The sequence below is a fragment of the Pristis pectinata genome, chromosome 37, assembly GCF_009764475.1.
Source record: "Pristis pectinata isolate sPriPec2 chromosome 37, sPriPec2.1.pri, whole genome shotgun sequence".
NCBI classification, from domain to species: Eukaryota; Metazoa; Chordata; class Chondrichthyes; order Rhinopristiformes; family Pristidae; genus Pristis; species Pristis pectinata.
The window spans coordinates 3,895,340-3,911,586 of NC_067440.1; the positions used below are offsets into that span (position 1 = coordinate 3,895,340).

General features: G+C 42.4%; 2 non-coding genes across 2 annotated transcripts; both read right to left on the reverse strand.

Annotated features, from left to right (window-relative positions):
- Positions 1-2,668: 2,668 nt before the first annotated feature.
- Positions 2,669-2,740, reverse strand: trnaq-cug (transfer RNA glutamine (anticodon CUG)). The gene has a single exon. It is a non-coding gene; the product is annotated as a tRNA-Gln (tRNA).
- Positions 2,741-14,864: 12,124 nt separating this feature from the next.
- trnaq-uug (transfer RNA glutamine (anticodon UUG)) lies at positions 14,865-14,936 on the reverse strand. Its single transcript has one exon. It is a non-coding gene; the product is annotated as a tRNA-Gln (tRNA).
- Positions 14,937-16,247: the final 1,311 nt, after the last annotated feature.

The window sequence follows — 16,247 nt, forward strand, 5'->3', positions numbered from 1 at the left end:
GACGTGTCCGATAAATGGTGGGTCACCAGGGAATGTTGAAGAGCAGATAGATCTTGGGGTCCATGTCCATCGCACTTGAAAGTGGCAACACAGGTGGATAGGATGATGAAGAAGGCGGATTGTATGTGTGCCTTCACTGGTCAATGCCGGTAACAGAAGAGTCACGATATTACGTTGCAACTTTATGAATACGACCACACAAAAGGATTGTGTGCAATTCTGTTATCCACAATAAAGAAAGACTGTGATTGCGTTGGAGAAAGTGCAGGGGAGATTCACCAGGGTGTTGACAGGTGTGGAGGGTTTTTGTTATCGGAGAGATTGGAGAGGCTGGGCTGGTGTTCCCCGGTGTGAAGTAGGCTGAGAGGTGACAATGTAGAGGTGTATAAGATTATGAGAGGCAGAGAATGTGTGTACGGTCAGAATCATTTTCCCATGGTTGAGGATCACCAACAAGAGGGCACAGATTTAAGTTGAGAGGAAGGAGGTTTAAAGGGGATTTGAACTGTAATTGTTTTAAATACAGAGATATTGCATAGACTGGTCTGGTGTTCCCAGGGTAGAAATCTCAAGTACGAGGGGACATGCATTTTAGGTGAGAGGGGGAAGGTTGGAAGCAGATCTGCGGGTCAGGTTGTTTACGCAGTGAGCGGAGGGTTCCTGGAACAGGCTGTGGGTGTGGCGGGAAGAGATAAGATAGTAGCCTTTGAGGTCGTTTGACACAGGAATATGCAAGGAATAAAGGGATATCAATCCTGAGCAGACGGGAGAGAATTTGTTTAATTTGACATCACGATTAACGCAGGCATCGAGGCCCAAAGGGCCCGTTCCCCTGCTGGACTGTTCTGTGTTCTATGGCAGACGTGTTTTGGATTATAAGAGGCAGCGATAGGGCAGCGATAGTCAAAATCTTTTAGCCATGGTTGGGGATCAACAACAAGGAGGCACAGGGTTAAGGTGGGAGGAAGGAGGTTTAAAGGGGACCTGAGGGGTAAGGTTTTACACTGAGAGTGTGTGATATCGGTGCGCGCTGCTGGAGGAAGGTGTGGAATCAGACCAGAACCACATCGAAGAGACATTTACAGAAACACCTAACAACAGACATAGAAGGACAGGGCCCTAATCCAGGCAGATGGGAGTAGTGTGGATGGGCAAATGGTCGAAACCGATGTGGTGGTACGAAAGGCCCATTTCTGTGCGTAGAACACAATGACTCCATGACCGCTGCTCACTGCCTTACAGTCAGAAACGCAAACACGCCCACACCTCCTGCCTCATGTTGCCAAGTCAATGATGGATCCAAACCTCCCTGGGACCCATGGGCTAGAAACGTTTGCATCAGCCTATAACGCAGGTCCTTGTCCAAGGCCTCACTGAAGTCCAAATTCCACTGAACTCTCCTCGTGAATAAACTCAGTTACTTCCTCAAAACAATCAATCAAATTACTGAGGCTGGATTTCGCATGAACAGAGCCGCACTGACAGTCCCTAAGCAATCCCTGCCTTTCCAAGTCTGTGCCAATCAAGTCCCTGAGAGTTACCATTACTAATTTCCCTGTCTGAGATGTCAGACTTACTGAGCTAAAAGTAGCTGGCTTTTCCCTCTGGCCCGGCCTGTCTCAAGGAGCACATTTGTTCACCGCCTGTCAGAGGGAAACTGATCCGTGGCCAGTGAAGTCTCCTTAAGAGCTCCAGCCATCTACTCCGTTGTGTTCCCCACCTGACTAAGACACATCCGCTCACCCTGGGGACATCCACCCTTATTTGGTATAAAAGATTTAACATCTGCTCATTCTTATAACTAACATGCGTAACGTGTACTGTGTGGTTTCAAATGAAATGGCTTGTAATCCCGAAAGTCAGGGAGACTTTCATGATGTTTCAGCCGAGTGTACATGGTTGGGCCAGGAAAAGCAGTCAGCATTTCGACCAGGAAAGTATTCCAAGGCCACAGGGTTTAATCCACCTTGATTCACTTCAACACAACCAACACTTATTCCTTTTTAATGTTGACATGTTTCGGGATACCAGGGCTCTATTGCCTGAACTCACTGAATCCCAGTAACGACGTGATAGTAAATACTGATCAGAATTGTTCGTTTAACACCTTGCCCATCTCCCGTGTCGCCACACATAGATTCCCAACTTGATCTCTCATATTCTCTGGGATCCTTAAGGTCACCGCAATTTCTCAAGACGACGTATCACAAAAGAAGCCAGAACCACATTTGAAAAGTGCTGCTGTATAGCCACGGCCGTCTGGATCACCTGACCACGCAGAAGCTCACTGTGACTCTGCAAGTGTGATACCCTCCCATCCTGTACAAGGATAATGTCATAAACACATCTCACATATAATACCACATTGTAAGTAATCAAACTGACTGCACTCTCTGGCTTCAGTTCTTCTCCTCAGTCTGTTTCCCATTGGATGGACTGAATTGCTTGAAGATTCTCATGGATCTCTACTTATCCTTGATCTGATCGTTTAACTCATAATCACGACAGACCTGCAAAATGTACGATCTCTGCACCCATGGAGTTGGACGGAGATCTTGAATGAAACCAATTGAACCGAAAACACAGGTGGCTGCTTTGGTTCATCAGAAGTTCAGAGACACAACTTCTGCATGCATCTGCAAGGGCAGCACAGCACTTGACAGCAAACAGGTTCCACCGAGATTTGAACTCGGATCGCTGGATTCAGAGTCCAGAGTGCTCACCATTACACCATGGAACCACAGAAAACGCTGAATGCTTTTCCTGGCCCAATCCTGAATACGTGGACCAAGGAGGTAAGAAGATGATTCCCCTGTGGTCAAAGAACCCTAGAACTTTCTTTCCGAGTTGACAGAACTGGGTAGGAAAGCGAGATAGGAAGTCTACGTCGGAACGTGTTTGAGAGATTAAGAAGTTGCTGATTGACTGTTGATATCCACCTCTTCAGCAGAATTATATCCCAAATATTCATCATCATTCAGTTGCTCATGGCAATACCTTGGGCAGCGTAGACAGGTTTTATCCTGAGACCAGACAACTGAGTATCGATTCTGTTGCTTAACACTGTCCACACAGTTCAACAGAACGAACAGCAAAACACAATTGTTCAGATCTCTGGACGCCATCAGCAGCAAGCCTGACTACTGCAGATCTAACAGCACAAAATGTCTGGCCTCAGACTAATAATTAACATCGAGACCAAACAGCGACAATTTCATGTCTGCCAACAATCCCAGGTTTTCAAAATGCATGCTCAAAATTTACCAACTTGCAAACAAGCATTAAGGTTCCAGCGAGATTTGAAGACGGATCACTGGATTGAAAGTCAAGGGTGCTCGTCATTACACCATGGAACCTGAACATGCTCAATCATTTTCACTCTGATGCGATGGAATGTCACTGGGTGCAAACCCAAGCCAAAAATGAAAGACATCAGTCAAGAAGGGAACGATTTCAGGACCCATGCAGTTCGACTGAGACCTTGAATGAAACGAATTGGAGCGAAAGCTCAGATGGCTGCTTTGGTTCCTCAAATGTTCGGAGGCACTACGTCTGCACGCATCCGCAGAGGCAGCACAACACTTGACAGCAAACAGGTTCCACCGAGATTTGAACTCGGATCGCTGGATTCAGAGTCCAAAATTCTCACCATTACACCATCGAACTACAGAAAATGCTGACTGCTTTTCCTGGCCCAAACGTGCACACTTGTGCTGAGGTGAGAAGAAACTTATCCCCCTGTAGAGCGATGAAGATGCTGCCACTTATCAGTTTGGACATCATTCGGGACTACCGACTCTGTGGTATAATGTGTGTGTTGAGATTGTGACATTATCCTCACACATCTTTGGAGGGTATCAGTCTTTCAGAGTCACAGGGAGCATCTGCAGAGTCAGCTGGCCCAGACCGCTGTGGTTATACAGCAGCACTGTGCAAATGTAGTTCAGGCTGGTTTTATGATGCTGAGTGTGGAGGAAGTCCGTTGTGAAGTGAGTGCCGACTAGAGACACTGCCAACCTCACTGACAGGTCAGAGAATTAATGGGGAGTGTGAAGAGAAACTCTCCGCTGGACAAAAACAGAGAGGGACAGTACAGGTTCAAGATGTGGCTGAATTCCATCTGCACCTAATCAGCACGACATCTGCAGATCCACAGACCAAGCAACTACATCCTCACCAGAGGACACCAAGGAGTGTCAGAAACGAACTTGGCCAAATCTGACTCTGTGAAGAAAGTTGGGATAGTTTTCATTGCGGAACGAGAAGAACAGTCAGAATGACTGGATTGGATTGAACAAGCAGCTGATGCAACAGGGTTACCAAGGTGTACAGGGTCGGTGGCTTTTCACTGGCAGGAAGTGTTAAAGTCTGTGAACACAAGGAAGCTGACAGTTCAGAGTGTGTCGCTACATTTGTTGTGTAGAACCCTCAACAGTCTATATCTCACTGGAAATGCTTGTGAGCCGTTTCTCTGCAGGGACGTGAATAAATTGCTTGTATCCGGACCGGACTGCTGCGTGTCGACTCTGTTATTTAATACTGTCCACGTAGTTGACCAGAACACTCCAGGAAACACCCTGGTTCACAGCTCTAGACAGCACCAGTCTGCCCTCTGCTGATATAACAACACAAAGGTCAGGCTGGCGTTACTAAATTACTGAAGGAACAACGCACCACATCCACAACTCTGCCAAGAAATCCAGCCTGTCAAACTGCACGTCCTAAATTGGCCAACTGCCAAATCACCAACAGGAAGGTTCCACCGAGTTTCGAACACGAATCGCTGGATTCAAAGTCCAGCGTGCTCACCGTTACACCATGTAACCTGCACACTCCGCTGACAAGTTCCCCACCAGGAGAATACTTCATTCCAGCTAGAGGGGCTTGTCACCTGTTGCGAACTCCTTTCATAAAATAATGAATCACCCCACCCAACACCTCTCACGACGCATGAACTGGACTAAAGCCTTGAATGATATGATAATGTTGAGTCCCACAGCGATCGGCGCTGTTTGTCATGCACATTAATAACATGGACGTGAATAGAGACGGTTTTCACAAAAATTGGTGTTGTAGATAATGAGGAAGGTTGTGTCAGTCTATAGCAGGATACAGATCAGATGGAAAGTTAGGCAGAGTGTTGGCAGATGGAATTTAATCCTGACAAGCGTGAGCTGAAGTTTCCGGCAGATCATCCAAAAGTGGAACGAGTCCGATAAATGGTCGGTGACCAGGGAATGTTGAAGAGTAGAGAGAACTTAGGGTCCATGTCCATCGCAGCTTGAAAGCGTCAACACAGGTGGACAGGATGGTGAAAAAGGCATAGGGTTTGTGTGCCTTCATTGGTCAGGGCAGAGAACAGAAGAGTCACGACATAACGTTGGAACTTTATGAGTACGGCCACACTTGAAGAATTGTGTACAACTCTTGTCTCAACAATAGAGAAAAGATGAGATTGCACTGGAGAGACTGCGGACTAGATTCACCAGGATGTTGCCTGGATTGGTTGCTTTAGTTATGGGAGAGATTGGAGAGGCTGAGTTGGCGTTCCTTGGAGTGATGGAGGCTGAGAGGTGACCCTATAGCGGTGTATAAAATTATGAGAGGCAGAGAAAGTGTGGATGTTCAAAATATTTTTCCCATGGTTTGGAATCGTCAAGAGGGCACAGGTTTAAGGTGGGAGGAAGGAGGTTCAAAGGGGACCTGAGGGGTAAGTTGTTACACAGAGAGTTGGTGATATCGGAGCGCGCTGCCGATTGAGGGTGTGGAACCAGACCAGCACCACATTGAAGGGACATTGACAGAAACAGCTAACGGATAGACACAGAAGGACACGGCCCTAATGGAGGCAGATGGGCGTCGTGTGGATGGGCGAATGATGGGCACGGATGTGGTGGACCGAATGACCATTTCAGTGTTCTACAGCACAAGGACTCGCCGACCGCTCGTCACTAACTTACAGTCAGAAACGCTAACCCTCTCACAATCCCTCACTCATGTTGCCAAGTCAATGTTGGATCCAACCTGCCGTGGGTCCCATGGGCTGGAAACGTTTGGACCAGTACATAACGCCGGTCCGTATCAAAGGCCTCACTGAAGTCCAACGTCCACTGAACTACATCGTGAATAAACTTAGTTACTTCCTCAAAACATTCAATCAGATTACTGAGGCTGGATTTCCAATCGACAAAGCAACACTGACAGACCCTAACCAATCCCTGCCTTTCCAAGTCTGGATCAATACTGTCCCTGAGAGTTAGCTTTAGTAATTCCCCTGTCACAGATGTTAGACTTACAGAGCTAAAGGTACCTGGCGTTTCCCTGTGGCCCGGCCTGTCTAACGGAACACATTTGTTTACCGCCTATCACAGGTACCTGATCTGTCGTTAGTGAAGTCTCCATCAGACTCTAACCATCTGCTCCGTTGTGTTCCCCAACAGCCTGCGAAAAATCCCCTCACCCTGGGGACATCCATCGTTATTTGGTGTAAAACATTTAACATCTGCTCATTTTTATAACTAACATGCGTACCGTGTTTAGTGTGGTATTAAATAAATTGGCTTGTAGTCCCGATAGCACAGGGAGAATTTCATCATGCTCAGTGGAAGTGTACAGGGTTGGGCCAGGAAAAGCAGTCACCATTTGCACCAGGAAAATCATTCCATGACCCCAGGGTTTTATCCACCTTAATGCACTCCAACACCACCAATACTTTCTCCTTTGTAATGTTGAAATGTTTCGGGATACCACTGTTCAATTCCCTGAACTCACTAGTTCCCAGTTACAACGTTATTGGAAATATTGAGCAGAGGTGTTCGTTTAACAATTTGCCATTCTCCGGTGTCTCCACACATAGATTCCAACAGTGATCTCTCAGATTCTCTGGATCCTTAAGGTTACAGCATTTTCGCAAGACGATGCATTACAAAACCAGCCGTAACCACATTTGCACAGTGCTGCTGTATAACCACACCGGTCTGGACCACCGGACCACGCAGAATCTCACTGTGACTCTGTAACGCTGATACCCTCCTATCCTGTACAAGCATAATTTTATAATCGCACCTCACACTTAATACCACATTGTAAGTAATCAAACTGACTGCCCCATCTGGCTTCAATACTTCTCCTCAGTCTATTTCCCATTGGATGGACTGAATTTCATGAAGATTCACATAGATCTCTACTTCTCCTTGATCTGAACGTTTAACTCATAATACCGACAACCTGCTAAATATACGATCTCAGGACCCATGGAGTTGGACTGAGATCTTGAATGAAACGAATTGCAGAGAAAGGTCAGGTGGCTGCTTTGGTTCATCAGAAGTACAGAGACACAACCTCTGCATGCATCCGCAAGGGCAGTAAACAGGTTCCAACGAGATTTGAACTCGGATCGTTGGATTCAGAGTCCAGAGTGCTCCCCATTACACAATGAAACCACAGAAAACGCTGAGTGCTTTTCCTTGCCCAATCCTGAATGCTTCCACTAAGGAGGTAAAAAGCTTATTCCCCTGTGGTCAGAGAACACCACAACTTTCTCTCCGAGTTGACAGAACTGGGTAGGAAACCGAGAAAGGAAGTCGACTTCGGAACGAGTTTGAGAGATTAAGATATTGCTGATTGACTGTTGATATCCACCTCTTAAGCAGAATTATATCTCAAATATTCATCATCATTCAGTTGCTCATGGCAATACCGTGGGCAGCGTAGACAGGTTTTATCCTGAGACCCGAAAACTGAGTATCGAGTCTGTTGTTTAACACTGTCCACACAGTTCCCCAGAGCGCTCAGCAAAACACAATTGTTCACATCTCTGGACGCCATCAGCAGCAAGCCTGACTGCTGCTGCTTTAACAGCACAAAATGTCTGGCCTCAGATTCTTAATTAACATTTAGACCAAATAGCGACAAACTCATCTCTGCCAACAATCCCATGTTTTCACCTTGCATGCCCAAAATTTACCAACTTGTCACAAGCATTAAGGTTCCAGCGAATTTGAACTCGGATCCCTGGATTCAAAGTCCAGAGTGCTCATCATTACACCATGGATCCTGCACACCCTCAATCATTTTTACTTGCTGAGAGGGGCTTGCCACCGGGTGGAAACTCAAGCCAAGAATGAACGACTAAACAGATCCCGAAAACATACCATTCCCTTCCTTTTCCATATGGAAAAAGCTGAGTCAGCTCTAGATGGATGGAAGAAAAATTAGATTGAATGGGACTTGACAAATCAATTTATTCCATCCAAAAAATTTATGAAATTGAAACCATGTTCGTATTGTATGTTTAACAATTGGGTTAGTCGTATGGTTACTTAACATGGTAAGTGCAAAAGGAAGAGAAGCACCTAAAATAGAAACTAATGAAAAGTCAGGAACTGATTGTTGCTCAAGGCATACCCATTTGGGGCATTGAATTACATCAGAATCTTGTAACCGGAAAATTAAATATCTAATATTAATTGCCCAATAGTATAAGTTAAAGTTAGGCAAGGCCAAACAACCATCCTTTTTAATTTTTGTAAATATTTCTTACTTAACCTTGGGTTTTTATTCTGCCAAATATATGAACGAATTTTAGAATCAATTTTGTCAATAAAAGATTTCGGGACAAAAATTGGAATCGCTTAAAATAAATAGAAAATGTTTGGTAAAATATTCATCTTAATCGCATTAATTCGGCCTACCAATGATAAAGGCAGTCAATACCACTTAGTAAATAATTGTCTAACATGGTCAATTAAAGGCAGTAGATTAGCGTTAAATAAGTCCTTATGTTTCTTGGTAATTTTAACACCTAAATACAGAAAATAGTCAGTTACCAATCGAAGAGGTAATTGGCTATAAATTGTGGTTTTCATATTAAATGGAAAAAGTTGGCTCGTATTAAGATCTAATCTATAGCCAGAAAAAAAAACACTAAACTGATCTAGTAGTGATAGTACTGCGGGGATAGATTCATCCGGATTAGAAATATAAAGTAACAGGTCATCGGCGGAGAGAGTTTATGAATCATCTGTCCGCGAGTAATGCCACGTACATCTGAAGAGTCCCGAAGTGCAATAGCCAAGGGTTCGAAAGCAATATCAAATAATAAAGTGCTTAACGGGCAACCTTGTCTAGTACCTCGAATAAGCCTAAACAAAGGAGATCTTTGATTATTAGTAAGTATTGAAGCCATAGGTGTATAATAAATCATCTTAATCGCAGATATAAATTTAGGGATAAAATTAAGTTTGTGAAGTGTAGTGAATAGATATTCCCATTCTACTCTGTGAAACACCTTTTCGGCATCTAGTGAAACAACACATTCTGGAATTTGGGATGAAGGAGTATATATAATATTCATTAATCTCCTGATATTAAAATGTAAATAACGATTCTGAATAAATCCTGTCTGGTCTTCAGAGATAATTTGTGGGAGAATCTTTTCCAGTCTAAAGGCCAATATTTTGGAAAATATTTTAGAATCTACATTTAATAAAGAAATAGGTCTATAAGATGCACAATCGGTGGGATCGTTATCCTTTTTAAGAATTAAAGAAATAGTTGCTTCATAGAAAGATTGTGGTAATTTACCCACTGATAGGGCATCTTTGAAAATCTTGGCTCACCAGGGAACAAGAATATCAGAAAAAGATTTAAAAAATCAGCTGTATATCCGTCAGGGCCGGGTGCTTTACCCGAGGTCATTGAAAATATTACTTTCTTTATTTCTTCCTCCGAAATGGGAGCATCTAATGTAGAACGTTCATCTAAAGATAATTGGGAAATCTTCAGATCTCTTAAAAAGCAATACATTGATGTAGGATCCTCAGGTGATTCTGATTGGTATAAAGAAGAATAAAATTCTTGAAAGGATTTGTTGACTTGAACAGGATCTGTCGTGTAAGTACCATCTGGTTTACAAATTTTGTTAATCTGACGTTTAGATAAAGTAGCTTTCAATTGGTTGGCCAATAATTTACCGGATTTATCACCGTGTATATAAAATTGACTTTTGTTTTTAAGTAGTAGATTTTCAACTGAAGATGTTAATAATAATCTATGTTGTAATTGGAGTTCTGTTCTCTTTTTAAAAGGCTCCAGATTCGGAGTATAAGATTTTTTTTTACCGATTTCTCTAATCTTGGCAACCAATACATGTATTTCATTATTAGTTCGTTTTTTCAAGCCAGCGGAATATGAAATTATTTGACCACGGATATATGCTTTAAAAGTATCCCAATTATCCCACTGGAAATTCCTTCTGTGGAATTAGTTAAAATGAAAAATGAAATCCGTTCTTTGATAAATTGGATGAAATCTGAGTCTTGTAATAGCGAAGGATTAAATCGCCATTGTCTGACATCAAAGGACACATCTGGTAATTTAATTGATGAAGTCAATGGTGCATGATCAAAGATGGCGATTGCATCGTATTTACAGTCCATAGTAAGTGGAGCTAATCTAGCATCAATAAAAAAATAATCAATCCTCGAGTAGTTATGGTAAACATGAGAAAAGAATGAAAATTCTTTATCATATGGATGTTGAAATCTCCAAGCATCTAAAATTGCAGATTCAACTAAAAAGCAACTAATAAAGACAGCGGATATGTTTGGAAGTGCAGGATCTGATACAGATTTATCCATGGAAGTGTTTAGACAACAGTTAAAATCTCCACCCATAATCAAAGTGTATTCATTTAAATTAGGAAAAAAATTCAAATAGATGTTTAAAAAATTCAGGGTGATCTACATTGGGAGCATAAACATTAACCATAACAACTTTTTTATTATGAATCAGACCAGTGATTAATAAAAATCTACCATTTGGGTCTGATATTGTCTCATTATGAACAAACGAAATAAAAGGAGTCTATAAAAATAGAAGCTCCTTTCACCTTTGCTTGTGAATTCGAATGGAACTGTTGACCCCTCAAAATCTAAAAAAAACTTTGATTATCCTTCTTCCTGATGTGAGTCTACTCAACGAAAATAATCTGACCATTTAGTCTATGAAAAACTTTAAAAATCTTCTTCCGTTTAAGTGGATTATTTAAGCCATTAACATTCCATGAAATAAAATTAATAGTCTTATCCATTTTAACAGGTTAAAAATATGGTATGTAAAGGGTTAATTTTAATATTATCTCACCAACCGGAAGAAGTAAACAAAATATTCACAGAGGACACGGATATGACGACAAATTAGTAAACTTTGTAGTTTTGCCCAGAAGAAAAACGTAAAAAAAAACCACCCCCGAACAGCCCGAAAACTGGTCAACAGGCAGCCAGTACGCTACCCTCTATTGAACAAACCCCTGTTCTATTGCTGGCAATAGTCCAAATTGAAAAAAATATATAAACCACCCATATTTTGTCTTAAAATCAACAACATAATAAAAACAGAGATAACGAACTGACAACATGGTTGTCAGATTGAAACAGAGCCAAAGGGCGTTAACAGCCGACAGTTAAAAAATACAGTTTAATAATTATTTCGAAAAGAAAGCAAACGATCAATTATTTTGTTAAATTCTTAATTGTTATTAAAATAAGATATTAAATATATTAAAAGAAGAACAAAGAAAGGTTTAAATCTAAAAATTAATTGGATAATGAAACAAATAGGTAGTAAATCAAAGGAAATACACTGTGTCTCTTCCACAATTTCTTTGCTTCTAAAATTAAAAGCTAATTCAAACGAAAATTCTCGGCTTCTTTAATAGATTGAAACCATTTACGAGGTTTATCAGGCAGTGTAATTCGCAGCCTTGCTGGGAATAATAATGCAGGATGATAATTGCTTTGATAAAGACGAGCCATAATTGGTTTGTAGGTCAGCCTTTCTGTAATCTGCAACTATTCGAAACTTCTATTGTTTAAATTAAATCATTCCACGCCTACGAGCAGTACGACTCAGGAGCTCCTTGACGCTGACAAAATGAAATCTCAGTATTACTGGCTGAGGTTTTTTAATCCGGAGCAGGTTTGAATCTTAATGCTCTGTGAGCCCTATCGAAAATGGGCTGACGAGGCAACATTTCGGAACCAAAAACATCAAGCAACAGATAAGAGAAGAATTCCGTAGGGTTACCAGTCTCAGTATTTTCTGGAAAATTGATGATCCTTAAATTTTTCCTCCTGCTGCGTCCTTCCAGGTCGATGATCCTCTCTTGTTGCTTTTCCAGGTTTTGCTTGGTCGTAATTGAGGCTTTTTCAAGTGAGTGGAGTTTGGCATCTCTCTCTTTACCAGCTTGGTCGAGTTCAGTAATTAATTGCCTTTGTTTGGCTTTCTCCTGGATAAGTGTATTTGGCTTTTCTTCAAAGTCTTTTAAAATAGACTTCAATTCGGCAAAGCTCCGATCAAACTTTCTGTCCAGATTAGAAATAGCTTCGATAGTTGCAGATCAGAATTTTTTAAAAAACTACTATACCCTCTTTTCCGACACCATACAAAATTGAAACTACGGAAAAGAAATAGGTCTTAATCCTTATCAGAAGGGCTTGATAGCGATAATTTATGATTTAATTATGAAAATACGTCTAGAATCATTAGACAAAATTAAGATTGAATGGGAAGGTGAACTCCAGACATCTATAGCTATAGAGACCTGGGAGAAAATTCTTCATTTATTCAATACATCTTCAATGAGTGCCAGACATCCGTTGATACAGTTTAAGGTAGTCCACAGGACACATATATCCAAAGGTAAGTTAGCTCGTTTTTTATAACCATATAAAACCTATATGTGACAGATGTAAATCGAATGTGGCTTCTTTGACACATATGTTTCGGTCCTGTCCTCTTCTGGAAAAGTATTGGAAAGACATTTTTAACATTATTTCAAACGTATTGAAGATTGATTTACAACCTCACCCGATCACTGCAATGTTTGGATTACCAAGGATACAGTCTGGCCATTTATATCCTTCCGCTAACCGTATGATTGCTTTTCTTACATTAATGGCCAAACGATCCATTTTGCGTTAATGGAAGGATCCAATACCCGCAACTACTTTTCAATGGTTTTTTCAAATTATATCATGTTTGGAAAAAAATAGGAGTGGTACTGTTGATCCGACACTTAAATTTGAAGATATTTGGAGTCCATTTATTCAATATTTTCACATGATGTAGATCCCCTTTCAATAATTTTGCAACTTGGAGGAACGGACTTGACGACAAAATATTGCTCTGTTTCTACTGAGAACCTTTAGCCCAGTTTTCCCCCTTTTTATGTTGTTTGTTTTTTTTTTGGAAAATTTTATTTCTTTAATTTATATTGTTTATAATTTTTTTATTGATTTGATTCTTTTAAATTCATATAATAAGTCTTTTTCTTTCCATTCTTTTATATTATATTCATTTACTAAGAGCGTTGGATATCCAGATTTTTTTATATTTTCTTGTTCTTTATGATTATATATGCTATAATTGTTATCCTGATCTCTTGGTATGACATGTATAAATATTGATGCTGTATATCAATCTGTAGTAATTTGAACACTAATAAAAAGATTGCAAAAATAAATGAATGAACGACATCAGGCAAGAAGGGAACGATCTCAGGACCCATGGAGTTGGACTGAGACCTTGAATGAAACGAATTGCAGCGAAAGCTCAGATGGCTGCTTTGGTTTATCAAATGGTCGGAGACACAACCTCTGGATGCATCCGCAGGGGCAGCACAGCACTTGACAGCAAACTCTTTCCACCGAGATTTGAACTCGGATCGCTGGATTCAGAGTCGAGAGTGCTGACCATTACCCCATGGAACCACAGAAAATGCTGACTGCTTCTCCTGGTTCAACCGTGTACAATTGGACTGAGGTGACAAGAAAATTATCCACCTGGGGAGGGATGAAGATGCAGCTACGTGTCAGTGTCGACTTCATTCAGGACTACCGACACTGTGGTATAATGTGTGAAGAGAGTTTCTGACATTATCCTCACAGAGGATGGGAGGGTATCAGAGATACAGAGTCACAGTGAGCATCTGCAGGGTCAGGTATCCCAGACCGCTGTGGTTATACAGCAGCAAAGTGCAAATATAGTTCAGGCTGCTTTTGTGATGCAGAGTGTGGAGGAGGTCCGGTGTGAATTGAGTACCGACCAGAGACACTGCCAAGCTAACTGGACAGATCAGAGGATTAATGGAGAGTGTGAAGAGAAACTCTCCGGTGTAAAAAAACAGGGAGGGACAATACAGGTTCAGGATGTGCCTGGATTACCTCTGCACCTGATCGGCACGACAACAGCAGATCCACAGACGAAGCAGCTACATCCTCACCAGAGGACACCAGGACGTCTCAGAGACGAACTTGGCCAAATATGACTCTGCGAAGAGGGTTGGGATAATTTTCAAAGCTCAACGAGAAGAACAGTCACAATGACGAGGACTGGGATTGGACAAACAGCTGATGGACCATGGTTACCAAGGTGTACAGAGTCGGTGGCTTTTCACTGGCAGGAAGCATTAAATGATGTGAACCCCAGGAAGTTGACAGATCAGAGTGTTTCGCCGCATTTGTCGTGTAAAACCCACAACAGTCTATAAATCAGTGGAAATGCCTGTGAGCTCATTTACTGCAGGGACGTGATGAAACTGCTTGTATCAGGAGACAGCACTGCTGAGTGTCGACTCCTTTATTTACACTGTCCACGTAGTTGACCAGAACGATCCACAAAACACTCTGGTTCACAGCTCCAGAGAGCACTAGTCTGCCCTCTGCTGATTTAGCAGCACAAAGGACAGACTGGCGTTACTAAATGAATGGAGGAACAAAGCACCTCGTCCCCAACTCTGCCAAGAAACCCGGCCTTTCAAATTCAACGTCCTAAATTGGTCAACTGCCAAATCACAGACAGGAAGGTTCCACCGAGCATCGAACTCGGATCGCTGGATTCAAAGTCCAGAGTGCTCACCATTACACCATGGAACCTGCACACTCCCCGACAAGTTCTTTCTCTCTGCCTCCCCAACAGCAGAATGTCTCATTCCAGCTGCAGGGGCTGGTCACCTGCTGCAAACTACTTTCAAGACAAGAATGAATCACCCCACACAACACCTCTCAAGACGCCTGACTGGACTAACGCCTTGAGTGATATGATAATGGGATGTACCACAGCGATAGGCGCTGGGATCTATGCTGATTGTGATGCACTTTAATGACATGGACGTGAATCGAGTAGGTTTTCAGAATAATTGGTGTTGTAAATAATGAGGAAGGATGTCTCAGTCTACAACAGGATACAGATCAGTTGGAAAGTTGGTCGGAGTGTTGGCAGATGGAATTTAATCCTGACAAGCGTGATGTGATGCTTCTGGCAGATCATCCAAGGGTGGGACGAGTCCAATAAATGTTAGGTCGCCAGGGAATGTTGAAGAGCAGAGAGACCTTGGGGTCCATGTCAATCTTACCTTAAAGTGGCAGCACAGGTGGATAGGATGGTGAAGAAGGCGGATGGCATGTGTGCCTTCGTTAATCAGGGCAGAGAAGAGAAGAGTCAAGATATAACGTTGCAACTTTATGAGTACGGCCACACTTGAGGGAATGTGTGCAATTTTGGTCCCCACAATAGAGAAAGGAATTGATTGCACTGGAGAGAGTGCAGAGGAGATTCACCAGGATGTTGCCTGGATTGGAGGGCATTAGTTAGTGGAGAGATTGAAGAGGTTGTGCTGGTGTTCCCTGGAGTGAAGGAGGCTGAGAGGTCACCCTATAGAGGTGTATAAGATGATGAGAGGCAGAGAAAGTGTTGATGGTCAAAATCTTTTTCCCATGGTTGGGGATCAACAACAAGAGGGCACAAGTTAAAGGTGGGAGGAAGGAGGTTTAAAGGGGAACTGAGCGGTACGTTTTTACACAGAGAGTGGGTGATATCGCAGCGCGCTGCATGAGGAGCGTGTGGAATCTGACCAGCGCCACACTGAAGGGACGCTCACTGAATCACCTAACAGATAGACAGAAGAGCACGGCCCTAATGCAGGCAGAAGTGAGTAGTGTGGATGGGGATATTGTCGGCACGGAAGTGGTGGGCCGAAGGGCCCATTTCGGTACTGTAGAACACAATGACTCCATGACCGCTGGTCACTGACACAGTCAAGAAAGAAAACCCTAACACACACCCCGCCTCATGTTGCCAATTCAATGTTGGATCCAACCTGTCCTGGGGCCCATGGGCTCGAAACTTTTGGATCAAACGTTAACGCCGCTGCTTGTCAAAGGCCTCATTGAAGTCCAACTTCCACT